At 39.6% G+C, this 20714-nt stretch overlaps 1 protein-coding gene across 3 annotated transcripts in view; it reads left to right on the top strand.

The window, feature by feature from the left end:
* The window catches only part of ST6GALNAC3 (ST6 N-acetylgalactosaminide alpha-2,6-sialyltransferase 3), a 213742-nt gene that overhangs the window by 12579 nt on the left and 180449 nt on the right, over positions 1–20714 (top strand). The gene's annotated exons all lie outside the window — the stretch shown is intronic.

The raw sequence follows: 20714 nt of genomic DNA, 5'->3' as shown, positions 1-20714 counted from the left end.
TTGTGCTTTAATAGTCATGTTTCCTTTCAGGAATTTAAAAGTACTTATAAATTCAGTAAGAAAGGTATTGAAAACTTCAGAGAACGAATCAAGTTTTGCTGATCTTCTGTGAAAAGTTTCTTCCTAATATTCCATTTATATGATTGCAGACTATGATAATAACTTAATTAGTGTGATACATGTACAGTATTGTTATGTATATGTAATATACTTGCTTAATAATTTTGTTGGTTTTGTACTTCTATTAGGCATCTATTTTCCATGCAGTCCATGAGGAAAGGTAATGAAATATAATAAGGGCTGTATCCAAAGCAGTGGAAGGAAGTAATTAAACCTAATTGAAGTAATTTCTTTGAACTATAATAGCAGATGCAAAGGATTAATTCAAAGCAGATTAAGGCCAATGCATGCTTTAAATTGCCAGCCTACAAATTGATAAGTATTCCTGTTATTTAAATGAAGTCAAATGAAAGTATCTTCTGAGTCTGGAATCAGGTCTAAAAATAGACAGTTGTGTTAGGTTTTGATAAGGAATGTCACTTCTGTTTCTTAATTTATTACACTCTGCCAGTTAGAAATGAAATCTTAGAAATGCTCTGTGCATGTTATCAAACAACTGCAAAAGAACTGGGAATTCGCCTGGGCTATCCCTGAAGGTATTCTCTGAATGGCAACTTAATCATCAGCTGTGACAAGCCCTTGGTTGGAAATTACAGGAAAAACTACTTTAATGATTTGGAAGTAAAATTATGTTGTATTTAGAAATGTTACCTGAGAAGTTATAAATTTTCTTCTGCCTTTGTACTGTAATGTTCGAATGCATTTCACAGTCAATTTTACATTAGAAGCTTAAATCAGGCTTATTTGTACGATAAACAGGAAAACATTGGCTAATATTGCATACGGGACTGAATATGAAAATTTATATGAAAAAGAGGTAAGGTAAAGTTAGTTTTTATGGGACATGTTTTATTTCTTTGCAGACCTGATGCAAACAGAACCGTAAACATAAATCTGAAGTTTTGGTTTCTTACTCTTAAGAGCTTTAGAACTGGTGATTTCTTTCCACCTGCACAATGATTCTAAATAAAATAGGATGTCAGATATCTGACAAACTGATCTGTCAAACTCCTAAGCAGCTAAGTGTAAGTACATCCTTTTCTCCCCAGACCCACAGTGTGGGAAAAATAGAGGAGTGAGAGCTGTGAAAGACAATCATCCTTCTCTGAATTTGGTGATGGACTGAGTGTGGTGGTAGGAACTGAGGCAAAAGCAGGGGCAGTCCCTGGCTGCATATGGATGGGGAGATAGGTTTTTCCAGCACTGAAGTGGGAAAATGAGATAGGCCATACACAGATTGGAAGATGTTAACTGTTACGAAGAAATAACAGAATTGTAGTCTGGGCTTTTTTTTTTTTCCTTTTTTTTTTTTTTTTCCTGTTTTAATCTTAATGAAGCACTGAACAAGTGTGGGCAACTACAGTAAGATTTACTGCAGAACTGTGAGAGGGACTGCACTTTGAATGTTTTTTTTGGTGTTATTTGTGGTTTAGTCTGTTAGTCATTCATGGCACAGGTGGGATTGCATGACACTGTATGCATAATGTCCTAGACAGCATCACCAGGGCTCCAGAACTCTTTTCATTGCGAGACAAAAGAAAAGTTGGCTTCTCCTTTCTGTGTTACAGCAGTGTTTGTTTTATGTATGTTGGTTGATAAAATACGGATCCAAATGTTTTGTTTTGGCTCTTGCTCTGCAGGGACAAGCCGTGTTCCGTGAGCGCCAGGTGCGTGGTGTGCAGGGAGTGCCCCCAGGCTGTGCCCGTGGGAGCGCTCCTGTGCCAGGCCTCTGCTGGGGCTGCTGAAAGCCGGCAGTGGGTGACACCTGGGAAGGCTCAATAGATGAGGTTGCCCGAAGGCATTTCTTGTAATGACAGCCTGTCATCTGGCTTAATTAACGCCTCTCTTCAAAAGAGAGGCCTTTAACTATGGATTTGTAGAGCCTGTTTCATCCCTGGGTAAATGTAGGCACCCAGTGGGGATCAGGGCTTGCCTCTGTTTTTTTCCTGCCACGGGCCAAGAATAATTCTGAAGCGTGGCAAAACAAATGGAACTGACTTGTTGGATCCAATTTGTGTCCAGCTCTGGCCCCTCAGTTTAGGAAGGACGTTGAGACACTTGAGCGCGTCCAGAGGAGGCAACGAGGCTGGTGAGGGCCTTGGAACACAAACCCTGTGAGGAACGACTGAGGGAGCTGGGGTTGTGGAGAAAAGGAGACTCAGAGGTGACCTTACCACTCTCTACAGGTACCTGAAAGGTGACTGTAGCCAGGTGGGGTTGGACTCTTCTCCCAGGCAAGAACTGACAGAATGAGAGGACACAGTCTTAAGCTGTGCCAGGGGAAGTTTAGGTTAGATGTCAGGAAAAAAATTCTTCACTGAAAGAGTGGCTGAGCACTGGAATCATCTGCCCAGGGAGATGGTGGAGTCACTGCCCCTGGACGTGTTTAAAAGAAGACTGAATGGGGCACTCAGTGCCACGGTTTAGTTGATGAGGAGGTGTTGAGTCATAGGTTGGACTTGATGATTTCAAAAGTCTTTTCCAGACTAGTTCGTTCTGTGTTTCTGTGATCAACTGCTGTGGAAGTCTGTCTGGTGCCCCCATTGCCTAGAACAAATAGCAGGCATGACTCTCTGTATGGGAAGTTGGGGTGTGTGTGCTTTTTTTTAATAGGAACTAAAATTAAAAGTGAAAAATCCCCGAAGTCTGAGGTTTCTCCTTTGCAAAGGATAGTGGGAGGCAGATAACCACCCACTAATATCCTAGTTGTTAGAAAGGAAAAATCTTGTGAGTCTGAGGCAACTGGGTTTGCCTAGCCTGGAAAAGCAAAGACCTGGGGAGTAGCTTTGGGCACAGTGCTACCTCCAGAAGGGTGAGAAGAGATGGAAGCAGGATTTTCTCATAGGAGCGTAGTGGGAAGCATCACAAGCTGCAACAAGGAAACTTCCAGCTCAATATAAGAAAAATACACAGCAAGACTGGAATATTACTAGCACAGGGGCCTGGCAAATAACAGCCTTAGAAATGCTCTGAACCCAACACGACAAGGTCCTGAGCAATCTGGTGTGACTTTGAAATTAGGCCTGCTTTAGGCAGGAGGTTTGGCAAGATGATCTCCAGAGGTCTCCCAGTCTTAATTATTCCTCAATTTTATGATTTCTTCAATGCTGCTGCTGCCATTCATAATGTTCATTGTAGTGTACCATATGTAGTGGGTTTATTGAAGCATGTCTAATAGCTGTGTTAACAGAATCACCCTCACCTGTGGGCAGGCCAAGAATTTTTGGTTCTTTCATTAATCTTGCTGAGGTATAGTGTTACCTCCAGAAGGTAAAAACACTGAAAGTTTAATTTACATGTAGAGAGGTAGACTGAAGAAATGGAAGTAGTGGCCCCTCAGTCATTAGTAGAGAAACCATTTACCAGTTGGCTTAGAACATGAATAAATTGCTGTCTGGCTATCATGAGTGTGGCATCCTTGATCTTTTTTTAAGGTCTCTACAATTAAGTTCAGGCTTCTCCTGAAAGGAGTTACAATTTGCATTACTCTTGAGAATGCTTGAAGGGTTGTATTTAGCAGAAGATTTTAATGTGACAGGGTTTTTTGTCCTAGAGCCTAAATTAAATTTGTTCATGCATAATGCACTTAGTTGAGAATTTTCTGAAGTGGTGGAGTGTAACTCTTCTTTTTCTGCCTTTGTTCAACAAGACAGGAAAATCTAGCTAAACTGATGAGCCTCTAGTAATTTGATGATTTGTGAAAGAGTGAATGCAAACTCAGTCCTTTTCTTTTCAGCTTTTCTTTCTGCAGTTCACTGTCTCATCCTGCCCCATTTTTCCCAAAGGACCCTATTTAAAACCTATATTCAGGGTTATTAACTTTTTCACCAAGAAGGTTAAGCTTGATGTAATTATACAAGAGAGGATACCTGCAATGAGCTTTATAGCTTATTACTGGTATGAAAATTCTGTACAGGTTTTTTTTTAGGATTAGGGATAAATGAGGGAATGCTTGATATATATGCCTTTAATACCTACGAGTATGATAAACAGGAGTGATTTATTCTATCTGTCTGTTTCTGCTGAAATCCACACCTTTCTTTGTTTCTCAAGGGTTGTAGTGCAGGCACAGGAAACTTTGAGTTCTGCTTAAGCCAAGCTGTGCATGACAAGACTGTGTTATTTGAATTTCACAACATTCTGTTTACTGGAATGGTAGAATGTACAATGTTGTTCATGGACTGTGACTGCTGGATGTCCCCAAACAAAGTCTTGCAGGTTTCAGAGGAGTTAGAGAAATGCTTTGCTTTGTTCTCATCTTACGTTTTTCTTGAGGATTATGACGCAAATATATTGTCAACTTTTTTTTTCTTCTTATTTGCCATTTGTTCACCATAGCTTAACGTCAACTGTCTGCTAAAGTGCTGCTGGTACAAAGTTGTAGAATGTTTGTTGGAATGAAAGGTCACTTGCCTTGTGTCTGAAAAATGAATTCATTCTAATGTGATGGTCACAATTCTTGGCTTCAGTGCAGTTTTGGTGCTTCTGTAAGCAGCTCTCATTTGTCAGCTGGAAAGGTTCAAATGACCATCCTCTGGCTAATATGCTGCCATGTTTTGTCTTCTTGGATTGAAAGCTAAACTTAGTCCAGGTTCTCAGACCAGCTGTGTGAATGGTGAGAGTTGTGTGCTTTGTATCCTCTGATTCTGGAAGTAAATGATTTCTTTTTGCTTTGGCACAAAGACAGAAATCAAACACACAAGTTCTAGAATTTATTATGAGCATCCCACAATGACAGAATCAATTTTATTACAATATTTTTGCTGACTCCCTATCAGTGGCAAATGTGCACAATTTAAAGTAGGTTTGTTTGTAAGACTGGCCTATAATGTGTGTTTGCATGCATGTCCACATTCTAGTGGACAGATAAGAAGGGTCAATGTCACTACGGACTTTGTCTCTCATATCCTCTGTCTTTCTGGATATAGTTTCTGGCTTCTTAATGAATGCTTTTTTCAGGTCCTCAACTTTTTTCCTCAGTGATTCTCTAATACAGGTACGCTATTCTTAACATTTTCTGAATTAGACTGGAGGCCATAAGTGGATTACTACACTTCATTAGAATAAATCTTCATTTTTAGCAGTTCAGGCCTTCATATTCAAGAGCAACGAAATACTCCAGATTTTTCAGCTGAAAGGTCGGCATTCCACCTTAGAGAAGCTGTAAATAAACACTACTTTCTGTCAGTTTGTTGGTTTAGTTGCTGTTCTGTGCTTAATGTGCAGAATTTTTTCTTCTGTGGCTTAAGGCAAAACTCCTTGTTAGGTTTGCTCCTCTGAAGCAATAGTCAGATTTTTCTAGTCTTTTTCCTCACTCCAAAACCTTTCAAAATCTTCTTTTAGTAAAGGATATAAACTAAAGGATAAGTGAAACAGTTGTGTTTACTGACACCTAGATTGAACAATACTGTTGTCTCCTGCAGCTCTCTCTGGTATATTAAGGAATACTAACTAAAAAAAAATTCTGACAAAATAATAAGCAGAGACTGGACATAAGTCAGAATAATGTTCTGTTTTAAATCCAGTTTATTGTGTCTCATTTGGTTTTCATCTAAACCAACAGGGGTTTGATTCAATTTGCCAAGTGGGTGTATTATGTGCAAGTCTAACTTGGCTGTCAAGGACAGTAGCTCCAAAGGGTCTTTTTGAGTAATCTGCTCTTTTCTGAGCCATCTAGTTAAAGTTAGATTCTAGGAAAACAGGAGACTGCAGATAATTTATTTACATTTTTCTTTGCTATTGGGACAAGGTATTTTTTCACTGCAAATGTTTTAACAAGGGCAGAAATTTCTGATTAGCTACAAGAATTTGAAGTTTTAGTCTCTTGGGTGAATTCTTCTTGTCTAGGCTTTTGCATATTTCTAGGAAACTTGTGCAAGGTCAGCTCTGACTGTACTCAAATGGGATTAATTAGCCTGCTTTCTGTGAGGCTTGACCTACACTGCCCAGAAGAAAGGATCTCACTTCTTTCTTAAGCTCTGCTTTTTAAAGGAGCATCATAACAGAGCAATAGAGTAAGTTTAAAAAAAAAAGATGAAAAATTTGTGCTCTGATGATTTATTCACAATTCTTGCTTTTTCAGGATTGTCTTTCCAGGGCAGATACATGCAGGATTCTTAAGTTTCAGTAATGAGACTACTAGTTGTCCTAACATAGGGAATTGGGTTTGCCTTAAGCGTTTTAAGCATTTTTTTAGCCATTTGGAATTTGAAGGCATTTTGTTTTATTTTGTTGCTTTTGAAGCAAACTGTGTGCTCCAGAGGACAGGGTGGAAAAATTTTGGAATAGGAAAAGAATAGGGAGGGAATAGTGCTGGGACAGAGAAATAAATACAGCAAGTATTTTGAGCAGTACTGAGTCACCCTACAGAGGTGTTGACAACAGGCTTGCATGGTTCTGTAACTCAGAACACATTTCCATGGCATTGAAGATGCAGCACAGAGCTCCTTAAAAATTGAATATTATGGCTTTGCATATTTTATTTGCTACCAATAACCAGATTTCTGGGTAAATAGGCACAGCTTCCAATAACCAGATTTCTGGGTAAATAGGCACAGCTTCATTAACAACAGCAAGGGTTCACTGGAGTAAGAATGAACAGAATTGAATTCTGCTGAGCTTCTGCTCTTATTGAAGCTTCAAGGTAACAGCTAATTTGGAAATCCTCTGCACAGCATTTCCAAGGAAAAAAGCACAGCTTAATTGGAATCAGATGCAGTGACAAAGTTGTGTCCCAAGGTCAAGTTGGTGGTGGTCATTTTCCAGGAAATATAGCAGTGGTTGCATCTGCCTCTTTTATTTGGGGACATGACTGATGTTTGAATAATGAAGAATCAAATTATTACATGCAAATCATAATTTAACAAAACAAACAAAGGAAGGTGTTTAAAGGAAGGTGTTTAATACCACTTTATTTGATGGATTTTTTTTTCTGCTTAACTTTTTAAGCTGCTTGAAAGGGCTGGGATCTTGACCCTTTAACTATGTCAAATCAAAGGTACTGTACCAGCTTGCTCCCCCAAACTGAGTCCAAAACACTGCTCACTTCTAAGGCATAAATACACTTTAGAAACAGAAGGTAAGCTTTGAAAATCTGCAGGTGAAACTAGCAAGTCTTAAGGTAGCTGCAAGAATTCAAAGACTAATGAAAACCAGCCTCCTGTTTTAGAGGATCATTCCAGCACCAGATAAGTCAGGGATTTTACTCTGGAAGTCTCCCAGGGCATGGTGTTCATGTGGTGTTTCTCTACCCTGCTGTTCAGTTCTGCTGGGCATCCAAAGGAATGTCTTCTCTGCTGTCTTCTGTCTGAAGTCAGGATAGCCTAAAATTGTTAATACATTCATCATAAGCTATGAAATAGTTACTGCAGAGAAGACTGGTGCTATTTCAACTGCTGTGAAAATATGTTTGTTTTGAGGGCTACATAACTTGGAATAAATGTTTCATTAAATGTGTTATGAATGATGTATTTAACAACTAGCGCAGGTCAATAATATTCAGAATTAAATTTTGTGGGTTTTTATTAAAGGTTGCTTGTTTCAGTGGTGAATAGTTTAGTAAGCATGTGGTCTATAAACAAATGCTTCATATGGTCTGTTATGAGTGCTTTATTAAATAGTTAGTCAATAGCTGCGTTTACCAAATGAACTTAATTTATTGTATTTATTTTTTCCTAAGGGTTTCACAGTTCATTATAAATGATTTATTGAACATATGTAAAGCAGTTTAGTAAGCTATGTTCTGCCTCTTAAAATGAATGCATTGCTAGTAGGACTTGGCATTGCTAACACTTTGTAATTGTTTGAGTAGTGTTTAAAAGTTACTAAAACATCATCAGAAAACACAGGTTTGGTTTGGTTTTTTTTTTCCTTCTTTTTTTTTTTAATTTTCTTTTTTTTTTTTTTTTTTTTTTCCAGTTCCTCTGAAGCCATTGCAGATGATGTTTAAAACATTTAGTCTGTAATGTGGTGCTTTCTCTAGTTCACACGTAGCGGTAAAAGCAGTTGTGGGGACTCATCCATATACATTTGAACCTACTTCATAGGAACCATCATCTAAGAAAACAATGCATATGGCACTCTTGACATTTTGAAACTTAGCCTGCCTTATATTCCAGCCAAAGATGTGTGCTTGATATATTTGAAGACTGATATTTGGAGATGGATTGTTACCTTTCTCTGAGAATCATTTCTTTTCCTTTTTTTTTTTTTTTTTTTGTATAGCGTACTTGTCAGCAAAGAGAAGAATTTTTCTGCTTTAGAGGCCAGAGCAGTCTTCAGTTAGAGAAAAAATAAATAGGGTATATTCTCATATTCAAGTTGATCTTCATGGTTTTGGCTAATATTACTGCTAGCTGGGCTGTGAATATCGAAAAGAGCTAGTTTGTCTGGCAGAGTAATGCTGGTGAAAGAAACAAGAACCTGGAGCAGAAACACAGTCAGAAACCCAAGGACAAGGTGGGGCTGGGACCTGCACTGCCTCTGCTTTGGGGCAAGGTCCCCATCCCATTCTAGCAGTTGTGTCTTTTTCTTTCCTTTTCCAGCAGTGCCATGAATTAACAGGTTTAATTATTACATTTCTTGGCTGACCCTCAAACAGTTTTGAGCCTCAGCCAGTTGATCTCGTCACCTTGCCAGTGTGCCCTTATCTTGTGGAAGCTAAAGGAGTCTGATCAGAGCTCCGTGAATGGGATTTGTATGTGGGGGTGGCATCTGAGACAGCTTTTAAGCATGCTGTGGATGCAAAAAGTATTTTGACATCATGAAACTCACTAAAGGCCTTGTCTGAGGCAAGGATATGGGACTACAGAGCTGAGTATGGATATTTATAAGCAGCCTACAAAGTAGAAAAAAACCCCACACTTCATTTTGATTGCAGTTCTGTGAAATGGTGTATATCACACATGAATAATTCATAATTTAAAAGCTTAGCTGAAAGTACCTTCAGAATGTGCAGCTGTGTGTGGATTGTGGGCCTGGTTGTTTAGTTGTTGGTTTGTTTTTTTCTTCCCCCCCTTTTTTTTAAACAATATATGATGAAAATTAATTTGGAGTTGTAGTATGGAAGCAGGAACAAATGTCAAAATATTTTTTCAAGGATTCTATCTGGAGAGAGCATACAAAATTGTAAATGTAAAACCACATGCATGACAGAAGAAATAATAGTAACATGAAAAATGCTTTCTCTGTAACTATGCCCTGGAAGCAGAGGCAGCAAACAGTGAGAGAGTGTGGGAAGCATCAGGTAGTGCACTGTTACCATTACTGAGAAGGAGCATGGAAATGCAGGAGCTTGTTCACGCCTTCAAATAAAAATGCAGATGCTTTTATTGGAAGGATATGTTCGAATGCAAAGTGTAGGTGAGCAGGATTAATCCATTTCTGCACACCATTCCATATTTGAGAAGTGGTCTACGGCCCATAAATTTAAGCTGCTTGATGAGGTATTAGAGATTTTTGGCTCTGTCTTGTGGTTTCTTAAAAAGCTCCAAAACCAAATAAATAACTGTGTATTTGTAGAAAATCTTTCTGTAACTTGCTCTCCTTTCAGTTTTCCTTCATTTTTGCATTTCCCACAAGTAGCTGCTGTACAGTGTTGCTTGAACAAATTTTCTGCACCCATTGTTAAACTCATGACTTGAGTGTGTTGTCCTGAAATCTACATATAGAAAAGTGCTTTACAAGGAGCATTGTAAAAGACTGGATTCCTTTCCTGTTCCAGGGTCCAACCACCCTTTGGGTGAAGAACCTTTCCCTGATTTCTGACCTAAACTTCCCCTGACACAACTCAGGCCATTCCTTTGGGTCATCTCACTGGCCACCACAGAGAAAAGATCAAGTAGCTCAAGCATGGAGGAGAAATATTCTCTCCTGTTCAGACCTTCAAATTCTAGTTTGACTGTACTGTGACATTATCTTATGGGCGTTGTGAGCACACAGGAAATTATTAGACCTGTTGTATTTTGTATTGGTCATAATTTGAATTAATCCAGGACATCCTGTTCAGTCTTTGTACACTGAAACAGAATGTCCGGCCTGACAGACAGTTTGACACTGGGTCTGGTTGTACATGTGCAAGTCTGGCTTGTACTGTTCTGACTCCCTTCCCCTCTCGCTGGAATGTAAAGGCTGTTCAGGCGATTTTGGTGAATTCAGTCTTTAGGATTCCTTTTTATACTTTAGTGTGTCAATTACTGTCTGAATAGCTCAGTAATTTGGCTTTTTAAGGTCCAGAATTAATTTTGTCTCCTCTCCTCCCAGCTATTTTGTACTGCTGCTAGCAAAATCTGCTATCTTTTTGATTCAGCAAATGGATATGCAAAACCCTGAAATAATTTTCTCTTTGGATGGTGACAAGACAAATGCTGCACAACATGTGTTGGCCATGACATGTAAGGGCTTGAGCCCAGAGCTCATAAAAGTCAATGGGAATAAGCTCATTGACTAGACTGGATCTTAACTCAATCTTCTTGCTAGCAGAAAAGGAAGCTCGATGGGATAAGCAGTCTTGAATGTCTGATATTGCATGAGAAAATATTTGTGCCTGATACATTAGGAGATTTGCCATCTTTTCAGCAATGTCAACACAAGTGTGTGTGCAGTTCTTCTCAAGACATTGACATTATATGGGTTAGATTTCACCTTGTGCCTTTCATTCATTTCTTCTATGAATATTCTATTAACCCATCTCAGAAGCCTTGGATTCTTGTTTTATGCTCCTGTGTTGCTTTCTCCCCTTTTTAAGAAGATGTGGTATTGACAGATGTTACTCCTGTTTAATGAGACTTCTATTTGCTACAGATTTATCTGTCCTGCAGCTGTTCTCACTCACTGTTTGTTTTTCCTTGTTCATTTCTTTGGGTCTGGTTTGACTATTGCTCACTGTGTTTCTACCACAAACAGTCCTGCTTTTTTACAGTCTGGGAATTGAGGCTGGTGATGAACTGGAGAAAAGGTTCTTTTATTCCTGATGACAGAGACCATGCAGAAGCATGGTGATATATATGTGTGAAAGGTGCACACAGCACAGTGGTAAAATCTGCATTGTCCCAGTCTCTTCAGTCTCTGGTAGATGTGTGTCTGTGCCACAGGAGCTTCCCATCTGCCACAGAATGTCCAGGAAGATGTCTGGGAGTGGTGTCAATCTTTTTGGATTATGTAGGACACATTTTATAGCAATTGCAGTCTCTTGGTTTTGTTGTTTGCCTTGCTTTTTTTTTCCTCCAGTAATCTGTTGGGCATTTTTGTCAGACAGTCTTGATATTATAGCATGGATGGAAAGAGCTGTGGGGAGAGTGGGGGGAAGAGGTTTGGGGGTTTTTTTTCCTTCTTTGTGTACCTGCTTCTGCCAGTCATACATCTACTGCTGTTAAAAGAACTGAAATCCAGGCCCCGAATCTTGGAAATTAGGAATATTAACTGAAAACACTAATCAGTTGCAGAGACTGCACTATGAATGTGGGGGGTTTGTGGTTTGTTACTGTCCTTCCCCAGGGAGCCTGGTGAGAGGCATAAGGAGGTGTCAGAGATATTGGGTATCCAAGCCCAGTGTGCGCCGTTAATTAGGCAGCTGAAGAGGAGCCACATTCAGATTGCTGCCAGATGTTTTTCTCTGCATAGATTTTCAAGCTGTGAAGCCAGGGCCCTGCCAGGACTGATAAGGCTAGGCATAAAGTATTGGAGATGGCATCATTTTGGCCCAAAGGGTGACAATACAAAAGCCTGTCACGCTTGGGGTTTTAAAAAAATTTGCAGGATTGCTGGGACTCAATCTCATTTTTGAAAAGCACTTTAAGCATTTAGGCAGACAATAAGAAATGTCCTTGGTGCCTGATTTCTATTTCTCTGATAGCAGTGAGAATTTAGGTCAGAAGAGCCTGTGTTTTATTTGTTAAGGTTCCCAAGGCCTCCGAGTTGCCTTTCAAGTATCTTACCTGAAGTGGTGTTTATTTTTGAAGGAGACAGTTAAACAGGTACTTGTAGATACGACTGAGCATTTTACAGCTGCTGTACAGGGTGCTCTGAGCAGTGAGATGTGGAGATCTGAGCCCTTCTGTTCCCATTTCTCTGCAGGTGCTTTAGGGCTACCAGCAAGGCATTGATGCCTTTCATGTCATAAGCAGCTCTAGCCCTGTGCTCATGGAGTTTGATGCTCCAATCATCATCAGGACTTCAGAATATCACTGTAATAATAAGGAGGAAAATTACACTAATGCATACATAAGCCTGGCTGTGAAAGGTGAGAACAAAGGCCAGCTTGGCAGAAATAAAAGACCAAAGCAAGCATCAGACAGTTTTTCCCCTCCTGTCTTCCAGCTCTCAACAATCCGGGAGGGCAGACCTCCTGAGTCAGGAGTGGTTTCTGTTAATTTTGTAGCCCTTAATGAACTTGGTGAACTTGCACAGTCTGCTCATGAGCCCACAGAGTTTTATTATGTCCTGTGTCAAGGACTGCCACATGCACAGGAAACACCTATAAATTCACTTGGTGCACACTACTTCTGTTATTGAAATGGGCACTGGAAAATTATCCCTCCTTAGCACCTTCATACCACTCCAAATACTTTTTCCCCAGCTACTTGGGGAAGGAAGAGACTTAGCATAGTTTCTCTGTACAGTCCAGAGAAGTCTACCACTACCTGAAGAGAAGCTTCTCTTTCAGTAAAAGACAGTTGTTTACAAACTTTACATTCCGTCTGATTAAATATGACACTCACCTGGATAACATCTCTAGATATTATGTAAGTCCTGTTGTATTTAAAGAGGTTGATGCACTTTAAAGCCCCAAATGTGGCCCTTGGAGACAGGAAGTTTGTTGCTACGTAAGTAAGCCATGTTCTCATTACCTGACCATTAAGCTGGGAGATGGGAAGTCCTGCATTTTGATCCTTATTCAGGTTATTTTCTTAAATGTGAGACAATCTGCTTGTATTCACTTTTCTCAATTAACACCCCCCTCCACCAAATTGTTTCGAAAATAGTATGTTCTTTCATCATGAGGATCAACCAGCCAGCATTTTATATACACAGAAAAGAATTCTTTAAGTAATTTTGACATTGCTGATTCTTTTTTTTAAAATGTTAATATTTTTGATAATACTGATATTAAACTGTCTTCATGTGTGTCTGCATTAAGAAGACCTTGTAGTAAATTGTAGAGCACTGCAAAGGCAATATATTACATTTAAATATTCTCTAAAAGTTATTATTCTGTTGAAAACTTGCAAATAGTGCCTGTAACCTTAAAGCTGTCTTTTCAAGTCACATTTTGACTAGGAAGATGAAATTGTGGCATCTAATGGACATAAACGCTTCAATGCTGGGCATATTAAATAGAGAGATAAACATCAGGATCTGTTGCTTCTGAACAGTGGTTTATAGCCTCCCATTGTCTAGAAAATATATTTTCTTAACCCTTAAAATCTGACTTTCTGATCTTTTTCTAGGTATTTCAAAAGCTTAAGCTTTCCAGACAGCAACTCAGACATCATTTGGCATATAAGGAAAATTATACTCTGCTGTGAAACCACTTTTTATTACTATACTCACTGGTACTAGATCATGTCCCTGGTAGAAGAGCTTTGTTGATGAAAAATACAGTCCAGAAACAAGAATGATAGGAGTGTCTTTGAAATAATGAAGAAGGGTTGTAGTTAACAGATCCATCTATATATATTTTGAAGCTCCCTTGTCCACAAAAAATATTCTCCATTCCAGTTCAATAACACTGTATAGCTGTGCATTTATTTTAATGCCATGGCAAGTCTAGATTTATTAAAATAAAACTCTGGACCAAGGAGAGGCATCCTCCATTCTGATCTCTGTGGGTGGGGTCAAGTGACTTGACCTTTCTTGTTCTTAAAATTTTATCTTCTGTCCTTACTCGAGGACAATGCTGACCTGAAAAAAAAACCCAAAACAACCCTCCCAAAGCACTACCACCAATACACCCCCCCCCCCCCCCAAACCCAACCTCCAAACAAGTGTCTGAGAAATTTTGAGAGAATAATGGAAGATCCGTGTAAAGTAATTGCTTGTTTACATCCTGCTTGTGAGCAAGTTGAAGATCTTTTTCACAGGAATCCATACAGAGTGGCCTGGTTTAAAATAGTATGGAACACATCAAAGTCTTTCTAGCCCTTAAATGTCTACGTTTGTCATTGCAAGGTGTGACCTAGATTCCTCATTTATTGCCTACAGCAAAGCTCTTCTCTGTGCCACATGAAATGAGGGTTTAAGAAAAGCTGCCCTGTAACCTGTCCTTGCAATGCAGATACTTTTGGAGGAATTTTGTAAGTGTCACAGGCCTTCTAATGAGGAATGGCCAAGAGAATTCTGTTTTCTACTGTAAAGAAACACAAGGAGCACCGCAGGCTCTGTTGTTTTGCTTTCACAGCGGTAAGCAGAAGAAACTCCGTGCTGATGAGAGGAAAGCTAATGTCTTTACCAACAGTTCCGTGTGTGAAGGTATGGGTGTTAATGTCTTCATAATGAATGTCCCTGCTGACTGTGGGCAGCAGGTTTGCTGCAGGGCCCGGGTAGGTTGGCTCCTGGAACAAACCAAAGTGGGTCCGCACACGTTTGAACTTCTGAACTTTGGGGTAAAACGGCAGGTTCAGGGGGAATATGTGGTATCGGGAAGGTTCGGGAAGGCTGTACCTTCCCAGCCCCTCTGCAGTGGGGAAAGGAAGAGATCCCCCCGCGGCAGCTCAGGGGAAAGGGAGGCTGCGCCTTCCCACACCTCGGGAGAGAAAACCCCGCGGGTGAGCGAGCGCCGCTGGGCTCTCTCCCTTTATTCCAATAAAATCGCAGGACCCCTGGTCTCCTTTTTGGACATAAACCTCTGGCGATGGGGGATTTTCCTAACGCTGACAACTCAGGAGCCTTTGTACGCGTTGTTCTTGGAGCTCTGAGCTTTTCTTTGTTCCTTTTGCGGGGAGTGGGTTTCGAGGTATTGTTTTTCCAGCAGAAAAACTTAGAAAGCTGAAGGTGGGTGTCCTCCCCCCAGCCCCAGGCACACGTAAGCAATTAAATGTAACTTGCAGGTTTAACTGAGGCTTGAGGGAATAGTGGACATGGCATTGTTTCCATATTGTGCTTAAGAATTGTTAAAGGACTGTAGGGACCAGTTCGGAGACTTCTCAGTAATTGGGATTTTCAGTTACCTGGTCCTGTTCACCTTCCAGGACAGAAGCACTAACAAAATTCTAGTAGCTGGTGTTCTGTCAACAGTCCTACACACAGCTCTGATTTCTGAAGGTGTGATCAGTGTGGGATATGTAATATCCTTGTGGATTTCTAGGTCAGCTGGAGCTTTGTGTTCAGAGAAATTGAACAGAGTCTGCTTGGGGCACTTTCACAGAGTAGTCTTGATGTGGAACAGAATTGGGAGGTTTTACATTCCTGCTGCAGCAGGAAGGAAAATGAAATAGTGCATATTACCTCAATTTACTATATTGTGTCTTCACTTGTAAGTCTCATATTGCTTTCAGCCATTTGTAAGGCCAAGGGAGACCTGTCTGTAACAGCAGCTATTTTCTGTTCTAGTGGAAAGTTCCTAACTAAGTGAAACACTGGTTCTAATTCTCTTAATCTTGAAATAATGTCCGAGATGGTCTTGGAAAAGCCTGTGTTCATTGCAATAAATATTTGCTTACGGTTCTAAGATGGCAGTGCATATTTATTTATTTACCCTACAGATTCTCCCTTTAATTGTTTCTTGGCAGATTCTCAAAGGCATTTGTTGTATGTAGGATTTGGAAGGAGGTTATTTTCCAGATAACTCTTGTGTTTCCACTTGGCAGCTTTATTATGACCTTTGTCCTAACCAGGTCTTAAGCTTTTTCCATAATTCTTAACAATTGAATGTTTAATTCTTTGTAACTCTCTGACTTCCATTCTGTTTCACTGACCTAGATTTTGGTGGTTGGGATTGATTGCTGGGATGATCTAAGCTGCTGTCTACTAAAGCCTTAAATACTTTGCTTTGTATAAAGAGAAAATTATTTCTTAGCTTCTGATCTAGAGTGTAGTCAGGAGAAACAAATTCAGATGCTTTTTTAACTTCAGTTTTCATTCCTGGGGAAGTGATTCAGCTTGGATTTTGCTTAGAAAAGAAAAAAATAAAAGTGTGAACTGGATTTACTGAGGCAGCAGACCTATGAGGGATGAGACAGCTCCAAGCCTTGTGCTGTGGGACACCCAAGGCCAGGGGGATTGTTCTTCAGGCAGCTGGTGACAGTGACACTGCTGATTAAAAAATCTTTGAGGAAAAAGTGGTGGGTGCTGCTCATAACGTGCTGTCTGTCAGGCTCTGGAGTCCTGGACGAATGTTACTGTGGCTTTGGAGACAGTCCGGGAGTGCTGTATGTTGACATTTGTTTTGTTTTTTTCACTAATTTTATTTACTTCTTTTTTTGTCCACCTTAATTTTTTTCAAAATAGTTCTTTTATTTTCCTTGTCTTTTGTCCCAAGCTGTAAGCAAAACCAGGAAGGCATTATAGAGGTATATTAAAATATTGTTGTGGCTCTCAGGTGACTAAACAGTTCTGCAAATAAACTGTGAAAGTTCGGAGGACATAATTTACAGTTTGGTAAATGGATTGGAAAAAACCAAGATGATAAACTTGCTAATAAAAAATGAAGCTTCACTGTTTTTGACAGAAATAATTTACATATGCCATTATCTGCCTCTCAGTGTTCACACAGAGAACACTAAATGTAAATTTTACTGAGGTCTGGAAGAGAACATGTAATAATGAAGGATGGATGTGTGTATGAGAGAAAGGGAGGTAAATATCTGGACTGATGCCAGCCCACTTCTGGCTTTCTTACGACACTGAGGATATGAGCAGAGAGGAAAGACTGTTGATGGGTTAACAACTGTACACTTGTTCCATTAGGATTCAATCCTTTGTGGGATGAGAGGAATGTCTTAGTGTCTTGGCTTGTGGCCAGCAGTTATCTGAAGATTTAATGAAATTTCATGTTATTAAAGTAGGAATCTGGAAAGACAGTGAATGGGTCTGGTGTATGGAGCCACTCGTAAAATAGATAACACCTTTTGTTAGAAATAGCTCTTAACACACTTTGGTGTTTATGTGTAGTATTTTCTCTCTGGGAATCCCTCTGCTAACAGACATGCCCATATCACTGCATATTGTGGGGAAGTTGTGCATTATTTTTCATTAGATCCAGCCTGTGTGCACTGAGGGCTGTAGCTGATCATTACTCCTCATATTCATTCTCATGTAGAAGAGCCCATATTGAGTTGCAGTTGTCTTTCTTCTAGTTTTCATGGTGAGCCTCTTGCATCAAAGGGTGTCTGCAGTAATTTTGTTTTGAGGTCTGGTTTCATTGCCTTTTTACAAAAGTTAATGTCAAGGAGGACAGAACTTGTGTTTTGTGTTAGCCTTTTTTAAGCCTTTGCTAGTGCTCTGCAGCATGACGTCCCATTTAATTCTGCTGAGGATAATTAATTCAGAGTTAGAAATAATGCTTCATGTTTGTTTTTATGAACAGTTTTGCCTTTTTAAAAACTTTATCCTGTAGAAGCCCCTTGAAGTATAAGGCAGAAATAAATGTGGTTGTCATTTAGTAGGACAACATAGCATTCCAGTTTGTGTGTCTTAAGATTTTTCTTTTTTTTTTCTTTTCTTTTCTTTTTTCTTTTTAGATATGAGGAATGATTGTCACTTCTCTTTCACTTGTAATGGATGGTAACGTTTCTAATAACTGTAGATTCTCAATCACATCAACAATTTTTTAGTAGTTTTGTCAACATAAATGCAGATCTAATTACAGGAAGATTCACTTTTTGATACCTCTGAGGAGACAAACACGAGACAAAAAACATTTTTTAAAATGAATAATAATTTAATAAGGGTGCTGGAAGCATACTAACTGGACTTTAGGTTATTAAGTGACTGCAAAGGAAAAGAGGTTGTAAGCGCTATGGAGTCTCTTCAATCAAACCTGAAGTCTTATGGTGCAATTTAGAACCTGCTGTTAGTGGTATTTAATGTAATGGTGTGGCGTAAGTATACTTTTGAATGACATCTGTTGCTAAAGATTCTGTAATTTTAGACTTAAATGTTTCCTGGGTCCTAATTCAGCTGCATTTTCAATTGTTTCTCCATTCATGTGATAATCAGGCTGCTTAAGAGTTGCTAATTATTACTGCTGTTGTTTAAAGAATACAGTGAGCAAAAGCATGTCTGTGACCAGATGCTTTTAGAGATGTAAGCATTAAGATGATAAAGCTCACATAATTCACAGCCGATCATGTGCAGGGAAATGATTAGAAAGCAGCCTGCCTTGTCAACCTTCTAGCTAAAAGGAGAAAAAGTCTGTATTTGTAAGCAACATGATAACATTTTAACTGAGAGATGAATGTCAACATTTCCATAAATCTCCAATTTAGAAAATTAAAATACTTTGGGGGACCATAAAGGGCTGAAGCTGACGTCTAGTTTCAGTTCTGTGCTGCTACAGAAGACAGGCTGTCAAGGATGTTCAGTTTAATTGCTAGGAGAAGGCAAGCACAGAATTAAAAGAATGAGTAACTCTAGTGATGAGGATTTTGTGTTCTATATGGATTCAACTTTTAAACTCCTTTCCTCTCCCTGGCTTCTTTTATCTTTCTACCTTCACTTCAGGTCCTTCCATCTGCTTCCTCCCCTATTTATTTTTACCACACTTCCTCAGCAGCTCTGGGTCTGCTCTACTTTTGGTGCTGATAGCAGCTCTAACAGGCATCATGTGCGTTTTCCCTGGTAGATCTGGCTTTGCTCTGGCTGCTCGCATTCGGGGCTTTTAATGAGCACCTGCCAGTTTGCAGTCTGTGGCATTAGACAGTACCTTACCTTCGGGCAAGTGTCTGAGATGCCCTTCAGTCTTCATCTTCCTCTGTGGCAAAAGATGCTTTGCTACCGACATTCCAGTGTAAATAGACCATTATTTTCTGGAAATTTCCAATTGCTGACTGTCTGATTTGAACATGGACAGTGAAAAGCAAGCTGAGTCCCCTGCTCGCTCACCTCTCAGTTTGAATTCCCTTTTTTAGTTTTCTCCTACCAGCTTCAAAGCGTCGGCTGATATTTTCTTATTACTTTTATTAGGGTCTGGTATGTGCCAATGCTGCAGCCTGGAGGAAGTATCACTCCTGCAGAGCTGAGTAGGGAAACACTGGAGAAAACTATTTAGGAGACAAGATAAGGAATAGATTATTTTGCACTGATTTGGCTTTGACTTTGCCTGCTCATGTATCCGTGAGAATAGAAATCCAGTGAAACAGGTTGGGAAAAAAAAAAATTTGCCTGTCAGAAACAGGCAAAGTTACAGGGTGATAAGCGGGAGTGTAATTACGTTGTTGCACTTTCGGAACTCCATCATGTTTCAGCATTGTACGCAGTATCTGACAGTTCTCACACAAGAGGGCGCTCCGGGAATTTTAAAAGAAATATTAGCATCTGTTAGGACTCTCTGCATGCATGTGTATTTTAATGTGCCGTTTTCATAGCTCTCGTCCTTTAACTAAGGTTCAGTCTCTGAGCCTTGGAAAGCAGTGTCTCCCTTCTAGATTTACACGCCCAGTGATTAATAGAAAGAACTGTTCTTATTATGACTTTTACACTTAATCCACTTGGTGAGAAGGAATGATTGGCAATGATTCTGAACAGCATAACCATGCAAGGTTTATTAACAGCTATGTAAAAAGCTGGTGTTTACTCACACATAAGATGTAGTATTTGAGTAATGTCAGTCAGAAACGCGACCTAGTTTTCATTTTCTGACAAAGCAAATCCCTGTATTGGGAAAGCACTGATACATTTCTAGTACCTGGAGAGAAACATCTGCTTTTAGGCTAATATAGAAAAAAAAACATTTAGAAACCAGAATCTCCATAGAAAATCCCAGCAGGAAGGTGGGGCTGTAAGGATTTTTGTTTGTTATTGTGTGGGGTGGGTTTGTTGAGTTTTTTGTTCTTATTTTTTGGTTTGCACGTTAAAGAAGTGTGTCCAGCCGAGATCGCTGTCTTGGGTACAGTGAGAACAAGGCAAGACATCTGACCTGTGGCTGAACTTGGAAGGTAATAATAAAGTGAGGTGATACACTTGTGAAAGGTGGAAATTCCATTTCTTACTGAGTTTCTCTCATCTGTTGTCACTTAGGTCTGATGCCATTTTGAATGCTCACTAGCCTGATAAGAACTTGAACTTCTTGATGTGAAGCTGAAAGACAGTGTAGGTCAATTAGCATCACCCATTTCTTTACCAGTTTCCATGCTAAGACATGTGAAGTGTTGGTGAGAGAATGCTGACTTTCTGGGGAAACAAACGTGTTAAATCTGGTTCTGATTTTTTTTAGAGCTCATGGGAGCAAGACTCTTCCACTCTTCCACTTCTCGGGAAATGCTCACCTTTTCCCATGCATTTGTTACCTCCTACCCATACTGTTTTTAAAAGGTGAACACTTGCTTAGCTGAGCACTAGTCATAGTTAAGCACAGGTTAATGCATTAGTTTTGCAATGCAGTGTTCTTCTAGGTCTTTTGTGAGTATTGAGACAGGCAATATTTTGCTCATAATGTCTGG

The sequence above is a fragment of the Chamaea fasciata genome, unplaced genomic scaffold, assembly GCF_029207755.1.
Source record: "Chamaea fasciata isolate MVZ Bird 193981 ecotype frontalis unplaced genomic scaffold, bChaFas1.0.hap1 SCAF_10, whole genome shotgun sequence".
NCBI classification, from domain to species: Eukaryota; Metazoa; Chordata; class Aves; order Passeriformes; family Sylviidae; genus Chamaea; species Chamaea fasciata.
Note: the sequence above shows the minus strand (reverse complement) of the source record. Positions and strands in the feature narration are given on the sequence as shown.